The sequence below is a fragment of the Nannobrachium achirus genome, assembly GCF_963921795.1.
Source record: "Nannobrachium achirus genome assembly, chromosome: 5".
NCBI classification, from domain to species: Eukaryota; Metazoa; Chordata; class Actinopteri; order Myctophiformes; family Myctophidae; genus Nannobrachium; species Nannobrachium achirus.
In genome coordinates this window covers 72611122-72633104 of record NC_137814.1, presented here as the reverse complement: position 1 = coordinate 72633104, position 21983 = coordinate 72611122, and positions in this window count along the sequence as shown.

Here is a 21983-nt window from a genome sequence, read left to right as displayed (position 1 = left end):
GCACTATTTTGAATTGGGGATGGGATGTGTGTATCAAGCACCTAAAGCATTCATATTAACAATTTGAAGAAAGAAAATGCCTATGTCTTCTGGCCCAATTCCGCCTATTGTATTGTCTGCATTTTAGCATTTATTTGAGTATTGATGATCCATCACTAGCCATCTCCCTCAATGCCTCATGCCAAAATGAAACGGACAAATTGGACATTTGTCTCAGAAAAATGTATGGTTAAGACCTTATGTATGTAAATCCGCCTATTGAATTGTCTGCAGTTTAGCATTTATTTGAGTATTGATGATCCATAAATGTACATATTATATCACTAGCCATCTCCCTCAATGCCTCATGCCAAAATGAAACAGACAAATTGGACATTTGTCTCAGAATAATCTATAGTTAAGACCTTATGTAGATTTTACATTCTCTTTTTTGCATTTGCAAAGATTCTCTATAGCAAACACTATGCCAGAATAAACATACATGTGTCAATATTTCAAGTGGGGAACATCAACATTTGTTTACTACACATCTTGAAGATTGTAAAAATGCAAATGTTAGAAAAAATATATCAATAGGGTGCATGGGGGAGGAGTTGTTGTGATCCAGTTTAGGCGAATTTTTACTTTTTTTGTGTTTATTTGGGTTTTAATGCACTAAACATGATGGAACCATGGCACATCTTCATATCAATCAATTCATCTTGCAAAGACGAACATAAAATGGGGTGAATGGTTTCTGTCGGATGTATGGTTCAGGAGCTATGTTGATTCAAGTTATTCGTTTTCATAGCCAAAAATCCAGGACGGACACAACATATGGTTAAAAAAAACATATATGGGACAATAATTGGATCTGGGAACATCAGAATTCATTAACTAGACACCTTAAGGATTCTAAAAAGGTAGGTTAGAAAAATATATCTTTCGGGTGCGCGGGAGGTGTACCTTCCTACCAGACTAATACAGCAACCAATGGGTTTGAAGAGGGGTGGGACAACGGGCAGGTCTTGACAAAGGGTGAATTATCTCATTGTTGATATGCTGTCCTCACATCCTGCCTGCTGTAAACCCACCCTGTGAAGACCTGTGAGTTGAGGAGCACCCTTTTCTAGTTCAAAGGTCTCCAGCGTTTTCAGGCCCATAGCTGAGAGAGAGAGAGAGAGAGATAAAGCAGGGACCCCCCACTAGTACTGGGCCACTATGTATTGTATGAAATTGTGTTGCAAATTAAAAATTTTCATAGATTTCTGAGACAGCTTAGACTTGTTTGACAGTAATATCATCAGTGTAGGTTGTTGGTTTAATGTGTGTTTTTAGACATTGAATTACTTGAACCATCCATACTGGCTAGTGTGCTTTTCTTTTCACTCTACACTGACCAAATCTTTGACAAGAATAGCAGATCTTCAAGCTCACAACGCCTCGTAGCGCAAGGCGTTGTGAGCTTGTAGATTGGCTATTCTTGGCTAATGTTCCATGCAGAATAATAGGGATACAAGAGTTCAAGTGGTTAATGTAGAAACAATAAAGTTCTTATGACACAAATATTAGGACCCCCTGTTGTAACTCTGAGGACCTCCTAGGGGTTCCGCACCTCCTGTTGAAGACCCCTGTTCTAGTTGATTATACAATGGTCAAACTCCAACTAATGTTTCTCTTCAAAGATAATTCCAGACATATTCATTGATCATTATTCTTCTAACTAGAGAACTAGTTTGTGATGTTAAGTTACAGTACATTTCGGACAATACACAGTAATATAATGTTCACATATTTTTATTCTCCAATGAAAATGTTCCATCAACAATATGTATGAATGTGAAGAAGAAAAAAATCGAATTTAAAGTAGTTCCTGAACAGGGCAAACATATTTTTATCTGTCAGAGAGCGTTGGTAAAGGAAATGGTATGAATTGTTGTCAGATCATGGCTTGGTGATCACTCTTCCCAGATCCGGTACCAAACTCTACTCTATAACTGTTAAATCAAGTTAACAGTTTAAACACCTGCCAGCTACTGGATCACACTCCTGAAGAGAAGACATGATAGAACACAAATGATCTGATGGCTAAATATTCACTAACAATAATTTATAACGTTCTACACACATCACGATTACAGAACATAAGGTTCCAAAATGAAGGCTTCCAAAAACATCATTTTAAAGGTAGGAAAGTCGTTTTTGACCGAAATTCCCCTTTAAAGCTAATGCTAAAAATGCTAATGTTAAAAAATCCAATGCTAATGCTAACACCAACCGCTACACAAGGTTGCACACACTTAGCGAGCTGCAGGCACACTTCAATTTCTTAGATTTTTTTTTCAGAGTCCCCCATTCGAAGTCAATGGGGTTTTTGGCCGTAGCTTTTTGCGAATTACATCGCCATGGTAACGCGGATCCGAAAGAAAAGTAATAGCAACCTATTCCCGGCCGAGCCGCACATTTTGATTGCATGATTTGTCCGGCAGTTATTACGCGCCGAAATTTGCAAGAACATGACTGACTTACTGACTTACTTAAGTATGGCAGATTACAATAAGTGTTTTGCCATTGCATGGCAGGCACACTTAATAATTAAGTGTGCCTGCCATACAATGGCAAAACGCTTAGTGCAATCCGCCATACTTAATTAAGTGTGCCTGCCATGCAATGGCAAAACACTTATTGTAATCCGTCATACTTAGTTAAGTGTGCCTGCCATGCAATGCAATGGCAAAAGACTCTTATTGTAATCTGCCATACTTAAAAAAAAGAAAAAAATGATCCCACAAATTTCGGCACGTAATAACTGCCACACGATTTACGCCATAGTTTGTTGATTACGTTTGGTACAGTAGGCCTAATTGACTTTTATTTTCTTTATATTTTTAGGTTTTAAAAATGTCTTAAAGGTCCTGTCATCTGGGGACCCCCCTAAATTACGTGAAGACCCCCCAGGGGGTCCTGACCCACAGGTTGAGAACCACTGGATGTTACATTTGAAAGCTGGGCGACAGAGATGCATTTCCTCCTCTCTCCAACAGGGGTCAGCGATGACTCTCTCTGAAAACACAAGTGTCAAGTTAGAGAGACACATTGTGTAAACCCAATGAACCAATAGGAAGGAGTTTTATTAACTGTGTAAACCCAATGAACTCTGTGGAAATTAAACCAGTTAATGCTTTAATCTTTTTTTTTTTTTTTATCAATTCAAATTCATACCAATCTCAATCAAGTCAGTAGTCTGATTGTTAAGCCTAATTATCTTCATCTAAACCACATAAAAACACTGACTGATTTCTGGTCAGTTTTTAGATGCATTTTAAAACAGGATAATTTGGATTCATCACATTTAATAAATATCTTTAAACACTGCAGTCTGAACTTGATTTATTTGGTTACATGCTGGCTTATGGTGGCATTTTTGTCAAAATTAAAATTGTGTCCGTCAGTGGGGGGCAACCTGAGTCTTAGAACCAGCACTGAGTCTGACCATGCGAGACTACGTGTGCACCAGTTTGATCAGTTTTATACATGTTTGTATTGATAGATTGATTGATTGATTGAAGACTTTATTAGAAGTTTGCATAGGAAAAGGTTCAGTTTCATGTGTGTATTCATGTGTGTACCAGTAATAAGTGTCTGTTAGTTATGAAGGTGTTAGTTTAATGTGTGTTCCAGTAATAAGTGTCTATTAGTTATACAAGGTTCAGTTTAATGTGTGTATTCATGTGTGTACCAGTAATAAGTGTTTTATAAATGTGTGCAGTTTAATGTGTGTAGGCCTACCAGTAATAAGTGTGTGTTAGTTATGAAGGTGTGTAGTTTAATGTGTGTACCAGTAATAAGTATCTGTTAGTTATGAAGGTGTGTAGTTTAATGTGTGTACCAGTAATAAGTGTCTGTTAGTTATGAAGGTGTGTAGGTTAATGTGTGTACCAGTAATAAGTGTGTGTTAGTTATGAAGGTGTGTTGTACCAGTAATAAGTGTGTGTTAGTTATGAAGGTGTGTAGTTTAAGGTGTGTACCAGTAATAAGTGTGTTAATTATGAAGGTGTGTAGTTTAATGTGTGTACCAGTAATAAGTGTGTGTTAGTTATGAAGGTGTGTTTGTGTGAAACAGGAAGAGGAAGTGAACCTGGACGTGTGGGAGGTCTCAGGATGTGGAAGGAGTCTACAGATCGTCAGTCAGGTCTGTCGGCACCGGAGCATGACCTGATAGAACACACACACACACACACACACACACACACACACACACACACACACACACACACACACACACACACACACACACACACACACACACACACACAGAGATTAAAATATAATCCAGCATTAACTATTAACTGATCTAGAGTCAGTTTAGTGTTGCTGAACACTGTGACTTAACTCAGTCTAACCTCAGTCTAAACTCAACCTGTATAAAACACACATTTAATCTGGTAAATGGAACAACACATATGACAATGTTATAATGTATTAATCATTGACATGTTGATTTTGCTCAACAAAAACGTATGGTCTGAGACTGAATAAAATCGGTTGTACAGTTTGTTCATTTTGTAGGCCTTATACAGTCCCTGCAGTTTTATTCTGGAGATTTCTTGCTTGCCTGACTGACACGTGTTTGTGTTATTGCACCATATGACTCAATCCACAAGTTTCCTGTGTCCCATGAGAACTTGCATGAAAGATGGGCATCACTTCCTGTTGCTCCTAGCTGTAGCATAAACAAAGATTTTTAATATAGCAAGATAGGCAACCTGATTGGAGCCACAGTGTTACATGGTCCCCACTCCTAAGTGGGCAAACGATCCTGTTTACTGGTTCTAGATCCTGTGAGTTAATAATCACCTTGTTTCTTCCCTTGGTAGTAGATTAATTAATGAATGTTAATCACCTTGTTTCTTCCTGTGGTAGTAGATTAATTAATGAATGTTAATCACCTTGTTTCTTCCTGTGGTAGTAGATTAATTAATGAATGTTAATCACCTTGTTTCTTCCTGTGGTAGTAGATTATTTAATGAATGTTAATCACCTTGTTTCTTCCTGTGGTAGTAGATGAGTCCACACAGACCCAACACCACGCCCAGAACCACACCAGAAGCTCCCACCGCCATCTTGGTTCTGTCTGCCTCTGACATGGAAGAATCTGACAAGACAATAACCATCATTATTATTATTAGTGGCCAAGCCACGCAGTGGCAAAGGCCACTACTATTCCGCCACTTTTTTTCTAGTGGCTTGACCGTGCAGTCGCTTTTTACGAAACTCGGCAGTATGGCAGAAGACTATGCCAAACGGCTAAAACACGAAGCTCGCAACAATCGGCCAAAGGGTGGCGCTGTAGGAAGCCTTTGAAAATGCAAACTTTGAACAGGTATAGCTCATGCTCTGTTTGACGCACAGCCATAAAACCTGGACACACATATGCTTCTCCTCATGTCAAACTACTTTTACGCTCTGACTTTTGATCTCTGACCTTTAAACACTTAACGAGCCAAACTCGTTCAGGGACGAGTTAAGAAAAAGGACGCACCTGAGCCAACATTATCTAACTCGTCCCTGAACGAGATAAGCTTTCCACTGGAATCCACCAGATGGCGCCTATGAGTGAGGAGCCATGTGCTTGTAACATAATGTACACACTAAACCACATGATCCAAATTATTATGTTCCTGGTATCATCTCTAGGTCAAATAAACTAAACAACAGTGGTGAGTCTTTTCTATAGGATCAGTAAGGAAAACACACACACTTGGCTGTGTTCTATAGGTCACTTCATGTAAACAAAAATCACACAACCCCAGCCCTATAAAAACTTTTTTTTTTTTTTTACCCAGCCCTATAAATACTGCACTCCGCCCCCAGCCTGTTGTTGCGTGTAGGTTGGGATTGAGAGACAGAGAGCATTGCATTGTAAGAGTAATTGATAGTGTTTGTGATTGATTGACTGGTGACCGTTTGAGAGAGAGAGGAGAGAGAGAGAGAGCGAGCGTGCGAGCGTGTTTGGAGTGCGAGGTGAGAATTTGACTGTCTGGAAGTGTTTGTTTGTGTGTGTGTGTGTGTGTGTGTGTGTGTGTGTTAGCGTGTTAGCTGTTAGCGTGTTAGCTGGTAGAGAGGTGTATTGGTGGTGGAGGAGAGGAGGAGAGGGAGAGATAAGTGTTTATTCATTGTTTGTTCGTCTGTCGTGTGTTCATCTGTCTGTTTTTGTGTCTGTACGTTGTCTGGAAAAAAAAAGAAAAAGAAAAAAAAAACGTTGTCTGTTGTCTGTCTGTTTACTGTGTACTGTTGTGTGTCCATTTTGTTCTGTGTGATATCTGTTTTGAGGGCGAGGGGGAGGGAGAGAGAGGGGAGTTAGTATAGTTTAGTATCCGTGTTTTTTTTTTGGGGGGGGGGGGGGCATGAAGCGTAGCCGGGGTTCGCTGCCGAGCAAGGGACAGTCAAAGCCGACACTGCAAGTGTTGAAACGCCATGTTGACAAAATGACAGTCACAGATGAGGAGCTAGAACCTGAGCCCATTCCGTTTCACAGTCAAGTTGGGCGCCGTAGTGGCAGGACGGCAAGCGTAAACCCCGACGTGGATACTGATGATGATGATGAAGGACCCCAACCCAGCGCCAAGCAGGCTCTGTGCGTGCACAACATTGGTAAGAATTGAAACGTGAAATGACATTGTGTTTTATTAGGCATAAATGCAAACAGTCAAATAAGTCAAGGAAGCACAGAAAATGTCTTTGCTGCCTACACAATCAAATGTGTATTATAACATCAGTCACTTAGATCCTAAAGTAGGGTTTTGTGTTCATCATTCATCTTTTTTTTTGCTGGTGCCAACACATGCACAAAACGTACAGTCTGCTGATGTTGCTGCTGCAGAAATGCACTACAGTCAAACAAACTTCCTAAAGGAAGCTCAACATCTATGCTGACTTGTTTCCATATGTGTCCTATATTCAATTCATAAAACAAGAAATAAAAACACTGCACAACAGGCACGACTGGCACGTGCACACATAGACATCAAAGGGGGCTGTATCTATGTAAAAAAAGTGCCCTCTCCAGACCATGAATGCAGTTTTCACTATGGTGAAAGAAATGAAAATGCCCCTCTTTCCATGCCATACATGAAGGCAGCAATCAAGAGAATTGCCTTGTCCAAACTATCCTGAACTTGAATGAATTATTTTATGTTGAAAGAAGTGCCCTCTCTGTGTAAAAATCCATGCCGTTACGGCACATCTCAAATATTGACTTGATTATGCTTAGTTCAGTGTGGTATCACACACCGTAAATAGCAGACCTCCAAGCTCACAGCGCTGTATGTGCCCTCTCTCCAGACCATGCTTAGTTCAGTGTGGTATCACACACCGAAAAAATAGCAGACATCCAAGCTCACAACGCGCCGCGCAGCGACACGTTGTGAGCATGGAGGTCAGCTATTTTGAGCTTGGAGGTCTTCTATTTTCGGTGTGTGAGGTCTATTTGTGATATTTCCACCAAAAGGCCCTTTTTGAAATCTCTAACATTCTCTGCACGTTCCTGCTGCAGATTCAGATTCTGAGGAGGAGGAGGAGGAGAGGAGAGGCGGGCCTCGCCGGGCAAGACTTGAGTCCAGTTCTTCAAGTTCAGGTCACTAGATAAAATCACATTTCTGTTGTTCAAATGTATGTATAATTTACATCAAAGTCATGGAACACACAGATGCATGCATGACTGGGCATGATACTGGGGTTGAATATATATTATTTTCCTAATTTATTTTCCCTTTGTCCCCAATGGAAAATGTTGTGATTACAGTGGATGATGATGATGTAGAGATTTTCCTGACTCAACACGGAGGACAATCTCAGTCCAGGCATGCAGGTACGTACATACAGTAAATACAAAAGAAATCTTGCATTCATGTAGTTTACATTCTGTATATACTTTCTTGCTAAATGGGACATGATTTGTGATTACAGAGGACGCAGAGGGGAGTGGAATTGTCCCAGCTGACCTAGGGACATCTCCGTCCAGCCATGCAGGTAAAAAGAAAAAGCTATCTTCCATTGTAGTTGTTCAGGGGTAGCCTAGGCCCTCTACAGACCATGAATGCAGTTTTCACTATGGTGAAAGAAATAAAAATGCCCTCTTTCCATGCCATACATGAAGGCAGCATTCAAGAGAATTGCCTTCTCCAAACTCTCCGTGTAGAAACTTCATTTCTTGGTGCCATCCATCCTCAATCTATGTTTATTTACATGGTGGCACAGCAAGGCCTTAGTCAAGGTCAAAACTAAGACAACACTTTTATTTTTACAAAATGAAAGACAACAAATAGGTTGCAGACCCAGTAGTGAGATGACGGCTAGATGTCTAAATAGTACGTTGATTTGATGTGCATGATTTTTACAGACACACACTGATGGAGGAAAAGACGATTTTTACTATTTCACTGGGACACTGATGGGATGAGGGACACCGAGATGGAGGGAGAGCCATGATTTTATTTCACTGGGGTTTCAGACACACTGACGGAGGACCAGCCTGGACCACCACCTTCTGCTGGCCCATCCGTTCACCGCAAGTCTAAGAAGAAAAGTGGTGAGAACCGTTTCTGCTCATCACACTGGATCTCACTGCTACATAATATGTCCATCCTTATTCTGGCTTTACTTGCAGCATGGCAAGGCCATAGAGGTCAAAATCATTTTGATATCTGTCAATGTAACTTCAGTTGAATCACTTACAGTTGAAGTCTACAGTGTACCACGTCTGTTCACAAACAATAGCCGATCTACAAGCTCACAACATGGCACAATGTGATGTGATGTGGCGTGAACTTGTAGATCGGATATTGTAGGTGAATGTTCTCTACCAGAATAGGGATGCAGAAGAGGAACAGTCCAGTCTAATGACATTCACAAGTGTTGCTCATGACATAGACTGTATCTTAGGGGGAAATGTTTACATATGTACGTACAGTAATATGACATACAGTTCTAAAAAAAAATAACAAAATTCAGGGGTGCCGTGGATGATTAGGATATTTACAGGGCTGCCCTGAGCCAAAATGTTTGAGAAATACACACACCACATGAATGAAAACAATATATATATATATATATATTTTATGGTAAATGTTTTTCTCTGATTTACAGTTGGTGCCAGCGCAGAAGAACGGATGCTCCAGAGTGGGTTGATGAACGCAGATGGAGCCCCAGGCAGTTTCCGTTCACTGGACTTCCGGGCCCTCGTGGGAGAGCAGCAGATCTCCTGTCAGACATCCCTGTAGACTATGCAGAGCTGTTCCTCGACGAAGAGGTGCTTCAGCATATCGTAGAGCAGACCAATCTCTATGCTGACCAGTGCATCGAAGCACTGTCCGAAAAGCTGGCCACCGAGCTGCCTTTCTCAAGGGTCCGTGCTTGGAAGGAGGTGACAGTGGAGGAACTGAAGACATTCCTGGGCCTACAGTTTCTCACTGGCCTAGTGTGGAAACCAAGCCTCGAGAGCTACTGGGCCACAGATGAAATGATAGCAACGCCCTACTTCAGCAAGACCATGCCACGCAACCGGTACCAGATCATTTGGAGGTTTCTGCACTTCAGTGACAATGGAGATTGATGCAAGTGACAGACTTCATAAAATCCGCCCCATCCTGGACATGCTGCTCAGAAAGTTCAAGGAGGAGTATAAACCTCACCAAAACGTCAGCATCGATGAGGGCACACTCCTATGGCGCGGGCGGCTGAAGTTCAGAGTGTACAACCTGGCAAAACCCATAAAGTATGGCATAAAAATGTCGAACTTTACTTATTTCAATGGACTATCACTCAGTTGTCAAAAAGGTTCAAGGTTGTACTTTATTGTTACGTCTTTTGTAATAAAAATAAATCAAATGACCAGTCTTGTCTTTTTATCAAATGTGTTGATAGAACTAGCCTGTTTGAACTATCATACTGTAGGTGAACACCCCATGGGCCCTTACGGGTCCATTTGGTTCCATGTTACGTTGTAGAGTGCATTCATTATGGCTTGTTTTCTAGGCTCTGATGTGTCATAGTAAATTGGGTTCCCTTCATATCTGTCTTGTCTTTTCATCAAATGTGTTGATACTGTAGATCTAGCCAATCTAGCCTGTTTCAACCATCTATACTGTAGGTGGTAAATGGTAAACACTCACGTTATTTGTCTAAGTGGGGTACAATGAGTTTCAAGAATTCAAACTTGAGTAAACGCAATCTAAAAGCATCAAATCTCTCCATTCCCATAATTCAGTAAATGTACTTACTTTCTAAGTAATTGTCCATCACATACCTGGCTACCTAACTGACCATTACATGGTCCTCTGAGAGTACTCAGAGAGTAAAAATTGACCCGTAAGGGTCCATTTGGTTCTATTTGTATACTATATTTCATGATGGTAGCCAGAGATAGGTGTAATGATATGATAGGTGTAATGATATAGAATGGACACACGGGGCTGCTAAACCTTCATCACAGCAGTCTATTTACAGGCACTGTAGACTATTTACAGAAAATGTCAACTAGACAACCTTTTATTGTAATTTATAATGAAAGACAGCAATTCAAAGGGTTGTTTGAGATATTTGCTGTAAAAGTTGAGCATTTTATGTTGGTCTGGCAATATTTCACAATATTTGGCAATATTTTTCTTCTCTTGAGAGGTGATTTAGGTCAGAAAATAATGCAACCTTTTGGTCCTAACTTCAAAAGGAAATGTCATATGAACTTACTTACATCCTCAGGCTTTCAAAACAGGTATCACATTTGCAAATAGTCCTAGTTGAAATTACTTACTGGCACAATAAAACGTGTTTTTCTCTGACATCCATTTCTGTGAAACACGATTACATGGAATATTGTACAAGGAATATTGTACTTGATGTGAACATCAAAATTTCAGAAAATAATGATGCAGCTGCCTAGTTTCTCTGGAAAAAAAAATGATGACTCACAACATATTCTTTCATGGAGTTTGAGCCGACACAATGCTAAAAGTTACCACAAAACAGAGCACTATTTTGATATATTTTTTTTTATAAATATGACTAATATGACTATATGATGAATATTTTTTTACTTTTGTCTACTCACCAGTAAAGTAAACATCCTAAAGATTATTTTTCATATAGGCCATGTTGAGATAGAGGCCTGCTAGACAGTTCTGTCGCATTGTCAAACATAAAAATGCTTTCAGATGACGCTCTCAATTCACCAGCACAGGTATTCAACATGGAACCTTTTTTTTGACTCAACGCTCTTCAACATGAAAGAATAAACCCTAAAGTTTATCCGAATGTGTTTGTTGTTCATATAGCACTTCATATAGCAAAGTTACAGCTGTTTCAAAATGAATGGGAGTGAATGTGGCAGGGACTTTTTTCTGATTTGGAAGAAACCTTGGCGGCCAATCTGTTAATACTCCCACCATTTTGAATTATATGAAAAACAGTAAAAATCTATCTCCTCCTGGGATATTCGCGTCACGTGCACAAAACTTTTATTACATGAACTTTGGACCAATACGGTCAGATCTGTCTCTGCGGATTTTTTTTAAAGTGAAATATTATTTTTTAATAATTCACTGAATATTGCAGTTTTATGCAAATTATTCTCCTTCCTCTAAATCATACATGCAAAGTGACACGATCATGGCATTTAGCAAAGATGTAGAGGGATAGTCCAAATATCACTGAAACCAGTCTTATTCCAATTGTCCAAAGGGGGGCGCTATACGAAGCATTTGAAAATTCAAACTTTAAACGGGCATAAGTCATGCCTCATTTCGTTTAAAGACATGCAACCTGCTTACACGCGTGCCTTGACTCAAGCGGAAGCCAAGTAAGCTCCGTCCTTAGATTTTCCGCCATTTTGAGCAGTTTGTAAAACACTTAAACCTGCTTTTTTTCTGGAATTTTCACGTCACGTGCACAGAACATTTTTTACACAAACGTACAGATTTTTTGTAAATTGAAACATTCTTTTTTAATAATTCAATGAATATTGCAGTTTTATGCAAATTATTCTTCTGCCTCTAAAACATACATGCAAAGTAAAATTTTCATGATGAACTACTGTAGAGGGTTAGTCCAAATATCACTGAAACCAATCTTACCCCAATTGGCCAAAGGGGGGCGCTATATCATTTCGAAAGAAGGCACTCGGTGTGTCACATTACATGAAACGTTTTTTTTTTTTTTTTTTTCTTTTTTTTCTCAGTTACTGCCAATTAAATATGCCTTCTTTGGGATCTCCCTGCCATAAATCTCCATAGACTTCCATGTAATTTATAGTGCACAGATCATGCAGGCCCATTTTATTTTTTTTTGTTTTTTTTTCTAAGTAAAAATCGATTAAAGTCGTTTGGCAGGGAAGTCCATAGTGAGATAGTTGATCTGAAAGTCGTTTGGCACTAAGTGAGTTAATGACTGGTCCACTATGTGTGACTGCCGTAGTGTAGTGGTCAGTGCCTGTGCCTGGTATACGGAAGGTTTTGAGTTCAACCCCACGTTGGGTTGAATTGATGTTAACATCCTGGATGCCCATGGCATGTGCGTATGTCAAACTCTTTAATGTTGACACGTCTGATCTAACTCCAGATCACGTTCATGTTTAAAATGAGCCCTTCTCTACCGGCCGTTATTTTTCTGTTCTGAGTGAAAGAAAATATGATCACTCGAAAATTTTAGAAATACTCAGATTACATTTACTCAGATTGATTTCACCCCAAGCCTCCAAAATATGAAGAAAAAAAATCAATAAAATCAAGGCACTCAGCCTACAGAGAACTTTTTTTGTCTTTCTTTTTTTTTAACAAACATGGTTAAGAGATCCTGTGGCTGTCTAGTGTAGTGGCCAGGGCATACGCCTTTCATGCAGAAGGTCGTTGGATCGAATCCCGCCTGAGGTTGATATAAGCATAAAACCATGACATTTGGTAGACTTTACAGTTTGGGTCCTTGAACAATGTCTGATATGGAGCCTTCCCATACATGTCCCCCATTGATGCATATTTTAATATCCGCCATTACTAAATAATGTATTTTGCATCATAACTCCTGAACCAAGCATTATAATTAGGGTTGCCACCTTTCAGAAATTGAAATAAGGAACACCTCTTCCGGGCACGCGGTGCGTGCGTTCCGTGCGCGTGGCACAGCCGCCGGCCGGCGAAAAAATGCAGTCCCAAACCCATGAAATGCATAGAATAGTTATAACTATAACACACAACATGGTATAACCTATATTGTTTTGCAGTTTGAAGTGGCCAATTGTTTCTAAAATATGAATAAGTTAATTTTGTATGAAATAAAGCAATGTATGAATGATTTGAACCTGGCTCTTGTATTGGGTCACTTGGTGGTCAGTAAAGAGAAGGTAGTCAAGAAACCATTAAGTCATATAGGCTACTTAAAGTTTAAAGTGCTTTATTAGCAACGAAGATTAAACATTTTTTACTTTAGGCTGAATAGGCTTCACTAGCCTGAACCTGAGCATAGCCTAGTTTAAAGTGCTTTATTAGCAATGAACATTGAACATTTTTACTTTAGGCTGAATAGGCTTCACTAGCCTAAACCTGAGCATAGCCTATTTTATGAACATTGAACATTTTTACTTTAGGCTGAATAGGCTTCACTAGCCTAAACCTGAGTATAGCCTATTTTATAAAGTGTCTACTGTCTACAATCTACTGTCTTGACACTCGAACCAAAATTGTTCTATAGATCATAATCTACAAATTGGAAGTGAAAAATAAACTTTAACACAAATTTAAAATGAAAACCAAAAATTACATGTACACGGAACCCCACTATAGGCAGAGCGTAGCGCACCACAGCTGCAGCGACTGCGAGCCGCCTCACAGGCGGTCCTTCGTGCCTCTCCCTCCTTTTGCTGTCTTTTCCTGTGTTTTATTTCATTCATTATTGTTAAATTCTGTGTTGAGGTTTGTGTGACAGACCTTTATGGGGCATTTGGTTAAATACAGAACAAACCGCGTTCCGTATTGGTTCAATACGGAACGCATCTTTTAATTGTCCAATACGGAACGATTCCGTATTATACGGAACGGGTGGCAACCCTAATTATAATACAAACTGTGATGTCTACACCTATGTTGTGATGTCCAAGGATTGCAATGATGTCATGTACTAGCTCAGTGGCCTAGTGGTTTGAGTGTCTGCCCTGAGACTGGGAGATCCGGCTTCAAACCCGGGTCGGGTCATACCTCTAAAAAATGGGACCCAGTGCCTCCCTGCTTGGCACTCAGCATCAAGGGTTGGATTGGGGTAAGTCCCTGTGACATACTAGCGTCATGTCCAGGGGGTGTACTTGTACATCAAGCTGCCTTACGCTACAGAAACAGGAGATAGGCTCCTGCCCTATGAGACTCATGGCCGAGTCATACGGTCTTCATGGCATCAAACTGTCCAGGTGAATAGTGTCACAGTATTTTATGTCTGTTGCATATAGTCTTTTGCATACATGTTGTGTAGAGGTTAATTTGTGCTTTTACCTATAACTCAGCCGATTAGTGTAAAACTTTGTATGCACACTTCCCAGGGGCCAAGGAAAAACATGTGCCCTGCATTTTTCACATCTGCCGTTTATAGCGCCACCAGAAGGCCGAAAACAAATTTTTCGATATTACTCCTTCAAATTGTATCCGAAAATCACACAAATAAGTACACAGTATCTCTACAGTGATGTAATCATGACGGATTTGTCCGATATCATATTCTATCTAAGTGGCTAACATTGAATTCCAAGGTTTGCAGGATTGCTCCTTTTTGAAGAAAATGTCTCAAATCATGAACGCAGCCTGCTATGTGTGTGAGATTTTGCGCACACATTCCTACTAGGCCAAGGAACAGATGCCACCCTTCTCACATTGGCCTGTTATAGCGCCACCAGCGGGTCAACTTTTGCAAAACACATTTTTGGAACAAAATGCCTCAAATCCCGCATGCAGCGTCCGATTGCCGTGAAAGGCCCAAGAACACGTGGTACCCTTTTCACTTTGGCCTATTATAGAGTCACCACTAGGCCAAAAAAAACCAACCTGACCTGCCGGAGTCCTGTTCGGAAGAACACTGCTTCTAGTTTTTCTTTGATGTCTTCTTTGCTTTCCCTTGATGCCTTTTTGCTTTCCTGCCTTTTATGCCTTGGACACTTTATCGCTGCTTGCAGCTATATTTATTATTATTATTACAATACAATACAATACAATACAATACAATACAATACAATACAGTGGTGGCAGTGGCTCAGGGGTAGAGCGGCCGCTTGGCAACCGGAAGGTTCCCAGTTCAATCCCGGGCTCCCTCAAGTGGAAGAGTCCTTGAGCAAGACTCTGAACCCCTAACTGCTCCTGATGAGCAGGTTGGTGCCTTGCATGGTTACCTCTGCCGTCCCATTTAAGACATGTAGTTCACTGCAGGTCTGGAAATTCACCTTTCAGGATCGCCAGAGGCAGAGCTAGTGGTCACTTCTCCCTTAGGGCCGATGCATATACTCCACTTTCAGAGGCAAATCTATTTTGGTTCGGTTCAGGGAGTCACAGAATCGCTGCAGCACCAAAAAGGCGAGTTACGGTACCCGCCCTACGAACGTCTGAATGACTTCATATTGTAGTTTAAGACAGAGCCGAACCGAAATAAATTCGGCTCTAAAAGTGGAGCATGAATTGGCCCTTAGACAGATAAGAAGTGATCAACCCCCCCTTAACTTTACCCCCACCTTTCCCCTACTCTGTACATGTAGTGTTTTATACTTGTGATGATATTGAATGTCTTTGATGCTACTTTATATGTTGATGAATTGAATACCAAGGACCCCAATGGAAGCAAGACCGCAAGGACCTTTTGGTGTAATCCGTTTAGATTACGTTTTTTGTACTTATGCCGTTTACATTGTCTAATACAATATTTAGTATTCAAATCGTTGTGTGAATGTAATGCCTTGGATTGGCTCTAAAGCATTATTTACCATTTACCATTTTACAATCAATGTATGTCTGCCTCTGACAATATATATGATAAGCACACAGAATGATGATTATAATGATATTTAATATGATTTCTACCACTTTTTCGAGTCACGTGTTCAAATACTGGATTCTGATTGGCTAAATTCCGGAGGTTATGAGAGAACTACTGCCGCAAAGTTGTGTGAGGACTTGTCCGAGATCAATGAGCCTCAGTGTACATCCGGGGACTTCAGGAGGTAGTCGGAACACCTTTCCCCCAACCAACAAATGACCGTGGCAACGGTCCTATGTTCACTAACGTGCATGCTATAGTCGCCGATTTATTTGGATCCAATGCAATCCGCCAACTTTAAAGCCCCTTTTCTCTGAACCTATGCCTTTCTGGAAGCGAACAGCCTCTATTTACGGCCGGAACGGTACTTCTAACTGACGTTAGCTTAGCTGTAAGCTAGACGCATGGATTAGTATGGAGTTGGCGCCATCTGTTGGTGAGTAGAAGATGTTGTTGGTGGAACTATCTGCTGTCTCGCAGAAGTTTTATAGGCAATAATGATTGTAACTTAAGATCCTTGCAAGTTACAACTATGTGTTTTCTTTCATGTATAAGGGAAAAAGTGGTAGAAAAGCTATTTACCACTCGGGGTCGGACATTATGCTCTGATAATGTCCTGTGTTAGGGTGTTATCGGACTCGGCTTCGCCTCGTCCGATAACACCCTAACACAGGACATTATCAGAGCATAATGTCCTCTCACTCGGGGTAAATTGCTTACATATATTACATAACCAGCATGTTGTCTGGGTTTTTATGCTGACAACATGCTTTATGAGAGTGTTCAGCACCGGTTTCCATGACAACTCCACACACACACACACACACACACACACACACACACACACACACACACACACACACACACACACACACACACACGTGGTACAAATGTAATTGTAGAGTTCCCCCTTCAGTTTCCTGTGTAATCCATCTAAGAGCAGCCAGTATAAAGTGGATGTTCAGAAATCCATCTCATGTGAAAACTGCTACCAGCTGGTCTTGAGTGGCAGCAGTTTTGGTGTTTGAAACCTTTCTGCAGGCTGCCTAGTAATGTGTCTGTCATGTAGGCCTACTGGAGGAGATGAATTATAATGTGTCTGTCATGTAGGCTAAGGGGTCCCTGCTTCATCTCTCTCTCAGCTAAGGGGTCCCTGCTTCCTCTGTGTCTCAGCTAAGGGGTCCCTGCTTCATATGTCTCTCAGCTAAGGGGTCCCTGCTTCATCTCTCTCTCAGCTAAGGGGTCCCTGCTTCATCTCTCTCAGCTAAGGGGTCCCTGCTTCATCTGTGTCTCAGCTAAGATATATATATATATATATATATATATATATATATATATATATATATATATATATATAATTTATATCCCACGATTTTGTAACCCATGTTTCACCCAGTGCCAGTTGCCTAAACTGTAATCCTGGGCTCTGCTCTTCCTCTGCCAACCTGGGGAGAGCCCTGAACTGAGCTCATGCTTCCTTCAGTGCATGAGGAGTGAGCAGGCTGCTTCTTATCACCTGACAGGGGGGAGCTTCCCCGGTTGGACGTAGCGTGTGGAAGGAACACGTTATTCCAACCTGTTCCTTTCCCCTCCATCAAGCGCCCCGGCTGGCCAGGGGGAGGCAGTATAGAGACTAGGATTACGGCATGTTTTTTGTGAGGGTACCTACCCTAGGAGACATGGGGAGAACATGCAAACTCTGCACAGAAAGGCCCTTTCGCCAACCCCACCTAGGGTGTGGGCATTGATGACGCGGAGGAGGAGGATTACAGTAGATTACAGCATACAGTAGATTACAGATTACAGTAGATTACAGTATAGATTACAGTAGATTAGAGTACAGATTACAGTAGATTACAGATTACAGTACAGACTCACCCCAGTCCACCACTTTAGGCTCCATCAGTGCAGGGTGTTCCACCATGCATGAGATCCTCTCTCCAGATCTGTAACACACACACGCGCGCAAGCACGCGCACGCACAGTCCAAGAGCATAAATCAACATTTTTTTGGGGCCCAAATTAGCCTGGGCTGGCTTCCAATTTCGGGCTTTTGATCCGGTCGGGAGCGGAAGATCTCCTACGTTTTTCTGTAGTCCAAAACGGACTACACTTTGGCCGGAAACAACGACCGGAAACAGTTTTAACCCGTACTTGCGCATGCGCTAACTACATGGCTAACGACTTGCGCATGCACTAACTGGGTTGAAACTGTTTCCGGTCGTTGTTTCCGGCCAAAGTGTAGTCCGTTTTGGACTACAGAAAAACGTAGGAGATCTTCCGCTCCCGACCGGATCAAACGGCCCGTTTAGTAAACGAAGACCAGGCTTTCCCCCAGCGGAAAGCCTGGTGATGCGAGGTTAGGCCCAAATGGGTTCCATTTGTACACTCTCAGAGTTACAGAGCTGTAAGGATCCATTTGGTTCCGTTTGTACACTCTCAGAGTTACAGAGCTGTAAGGGTCCATTTGGTTCCATTTGTACACTCTCAGTCATTCAGGCCTATCTCCTTATGTGTTTCTGGTAATATTATTGCGACCGTCAGGTCGCAGTTTAGTATCAAAACCTCCACCGGCCGTCCGTCGGTCGGTCGGTCGGTCGGTCAGTCACACGTCACACGTCACACCTTTGCCCTGCTCATATCTCCGCATCAGTATGACATCACACTGCTGACATCAGTATGACATCACACCGTACACAAATGACCCTTATATAAGACCGGCATTATCTACCGACAGATGCTATAAGCCAACCCTGGCGATAAGGTCTGAGTCGAAGAAATGCTTCTTTCCTGGCAAGAATTGCCCCTTTATACTGTAGGGCTCGTTTGTGTATTGTATGACATCACGCCACATCATCGGCTGAGGACTGTGTGATGTCATCATATCTCCATATATGGAGACATAAGTTGCTCATGCCCAAATATGGGCTGGTGAGGTCAGACAGTGTGATGCGTAGGTTATCTCCATATATGGAGATTCAACTTCAATGAGTAACCATGGCAAACTGTCAACTGCCCGTATGTCTTGATAATTGGTAAAACAAACTTTTGGCCTATTTGTGGAGATAAGCGACCAACGGTCGCTTATCTCCCGATTAGGGAGTCTTACTGGTTATCCAGTCTATTAGGTGTGTACCTGGGTGCGTATTTCTATGTGTAGGTGTCTATTAGGTGTGTATTTCTATGTGTAGGTGTGTCTATTAGGTGTGTACCTGGGTGTGTACTCCAGGTAGGAGTGGAACTGGTAGTACCAGTCTCCATCAGGCAGCACATGGGTGGAGGTGACCTCAGAGGTGGTCTCTTCTCCGTCTCTCAGCCAGGTGACCAGGATGGCTTTAGGGAAGAAGCTGTAGGAGCTGCACACCAGCATGTTGCTGTGTCTGCTGCCACGGTGGGGGGGGGCCGAGGTCACGTTCACATAGGGCTCCACTGGAATCACAATAACATCACTAGTAAGACGCCTCAGGGCGACATGTCAGAACATGCCCATATATGGGCATTCCCAGACATGCCCTTGGTTCCGTAAAATATATGGGCATAAAAGGGACATGAAGCCAGAGCGTGATGTCAGAGCAGCAAACCCTTCTGTTAAGAGTGGTTCCCCTGACGTCACAGTGACATCAGAGCATGATGTCAGAGTGATGTCACAGCGACAAGGGAACCAAAAGACTGTAACAATGTGTACTGACGGACTGACTGACACACATAAAGACAGACAGACGGAGACAAGCTGCGACCTTTCTCATGGTATACTACGACCTTCGGTCTCAATTATCATTATCATTATCATTATATGTCATTATTCTTTTGTGTTTTCCTTTCTGAAGTGTAACATTTTGAAGCTTTGTGAAAGTTAAAATTTGTTTGCTCTTACTTTTTCTCTTTCTTTTTAAATGTTAATAAGGAGGGCAATATAAGCTTCGGCTTCAGCCCGTATCTTTTCGGCCTAATGGGCATCTTGGTGACTAAATAGCACTGTATTTTGTTTTTAATGTTTGACCTAAATAAATAAACTAAATTAAACTAACAAAATATCATTATCATTATCATTATGCTACTACTACTACTACTACTACAGGAGTGCAAATGTAAGTGTTTGGACACCAGATGGTGCCAGAGAGCGAGTTTTTCGGAATACTTTAGCCTCTACAGCAGAGGTCTTCAATGTTTTCAGGCCGGGGACCCCCAAACTGATGGGGAGATGGAGCAGGGACCCCCTACCACCTCAAGGGTGGGGGGGTCGGGGCTACGACATATTTTATTTTATTTTAAACATGTACAAGTTACAGCGAGCAGGGTGGGCCGTACCACTACCATTTCTAAACATACTACTTATTAACTGAGAACCAATGTCAATAATATCAACAATCTGTCAATTGCATAGTAATCATGTATTCAAGCTATTCAAAATGGATAGAATAATGATTTATTTTTTAACATAAATGTGAAAAAAGAAAAAAAAAACAGAAAAAAAAAAACTTTTTTTTTTCAATAATTTCGCGGACCCCCTGCAGTACCTCCGCGGACCCCCTAGGGGTCGCGGACCCCCTGTTGAAGACCCCTGCTCTACAGTATTTTAATACAAATCAATATGATCACTGCAATGACATTAAGCCAACATTTATTTTACACAACGGCTATAAATTAATCAGTAGGCCTATATATCTGTCTAGATATTTCTATATTATTGGTATAACTATCCTTTAACATCTTTGTAAAGCTAAAGCACATTTGCAAAGTGTGAATTATGGTGGTCCTTTTCATGCAGTGTTTGCATGAATAATTAATTGGTTAATGATGATGTCATGTTATAGTTTATAGTTTATATGAAGTGATGAGTGTAGAGTGGTGTTGTGACATCATCTCACCTCTCTTATCCAGAACATTGGAGTATCTGATATCAACGTTGGGTTTGCAGTATCTCTTTACCTCATGTCTAAGCTCACCCAGGATTGCAGCATTTTTATTCCAGCGCTCTGCGTTCTTCACACCAAGCTCAGTGTAACCGACATACACCCCCACCCTGCTGTCAAACCTGTAGATCTCATCTCCATTGAAGTACATTGAACGTATGAACTGGATGTCGTTCATCTCACTGGAGTTGTACACACAGAGGCCAACCTGAGTGTATAGATATCCATCTGAAAATAGAAAAGTACAAATGTCATCAATCTGACTGTAAATCCGACTTGAACATTTCAATTGTTATTGTTAATTGTCATTATCCTATCTATCCTATAATATGATTTACATTTTTATTAAAAACATGGCAGTTTCCTCTCTCAACGAAATAACACAGAAAAGAGAGACAGACAGACAGACAGACAGACAGACAGACAGACAGACAGACAGAAAATCAGTGTGTGTGTGTGTGTGTGTGTGTGTGTGTGTGTGTGTGTGTGTGTGTGTGTGTATGTGTGTGTGTGTGTGTGTGTGTGTGTGTGTGTGTGTGTGCGTGCGTGTGTGTGCGCGCGCGCGCGCGTGCGTGTGTGTGTGTGTGTGTGCGTTTGTCTAGTTATACTTATGGGGATTAAAAACATGTTCACACAGTCACATGCAGAGGACCTCCTACATTGTGGGGACAAAATAGTAGGTCCCCACAACGGTTAGGGTTAGGTTTAGGGTTAGGGTTAGGGTTTGGGTTAGGGGTTAGGTTTAGGGATAGAGGTTAGGGTAAGGCAGTGTTGGGAACAAACTAGTTCAAGTTCAAAACTTCTAAAATGAACTAGTTAATTTCCTAGTTCATAATTCTACATTTTGAACTAAAGTTCATGGTTCCCCAAAACAAACTAACTTAGTTCTTTTTAGTTCTTTTTTTAACCATAATATTTGTATACTTTTGGCTATTCAAAGGTTTTTTTTCTTCGTTTTTTTATGTTGCTGCAAGCTATTATTTGTCAAAATTATTGACACAGCCCAAATAGAACCACACACAGCAATTACCGTATTTC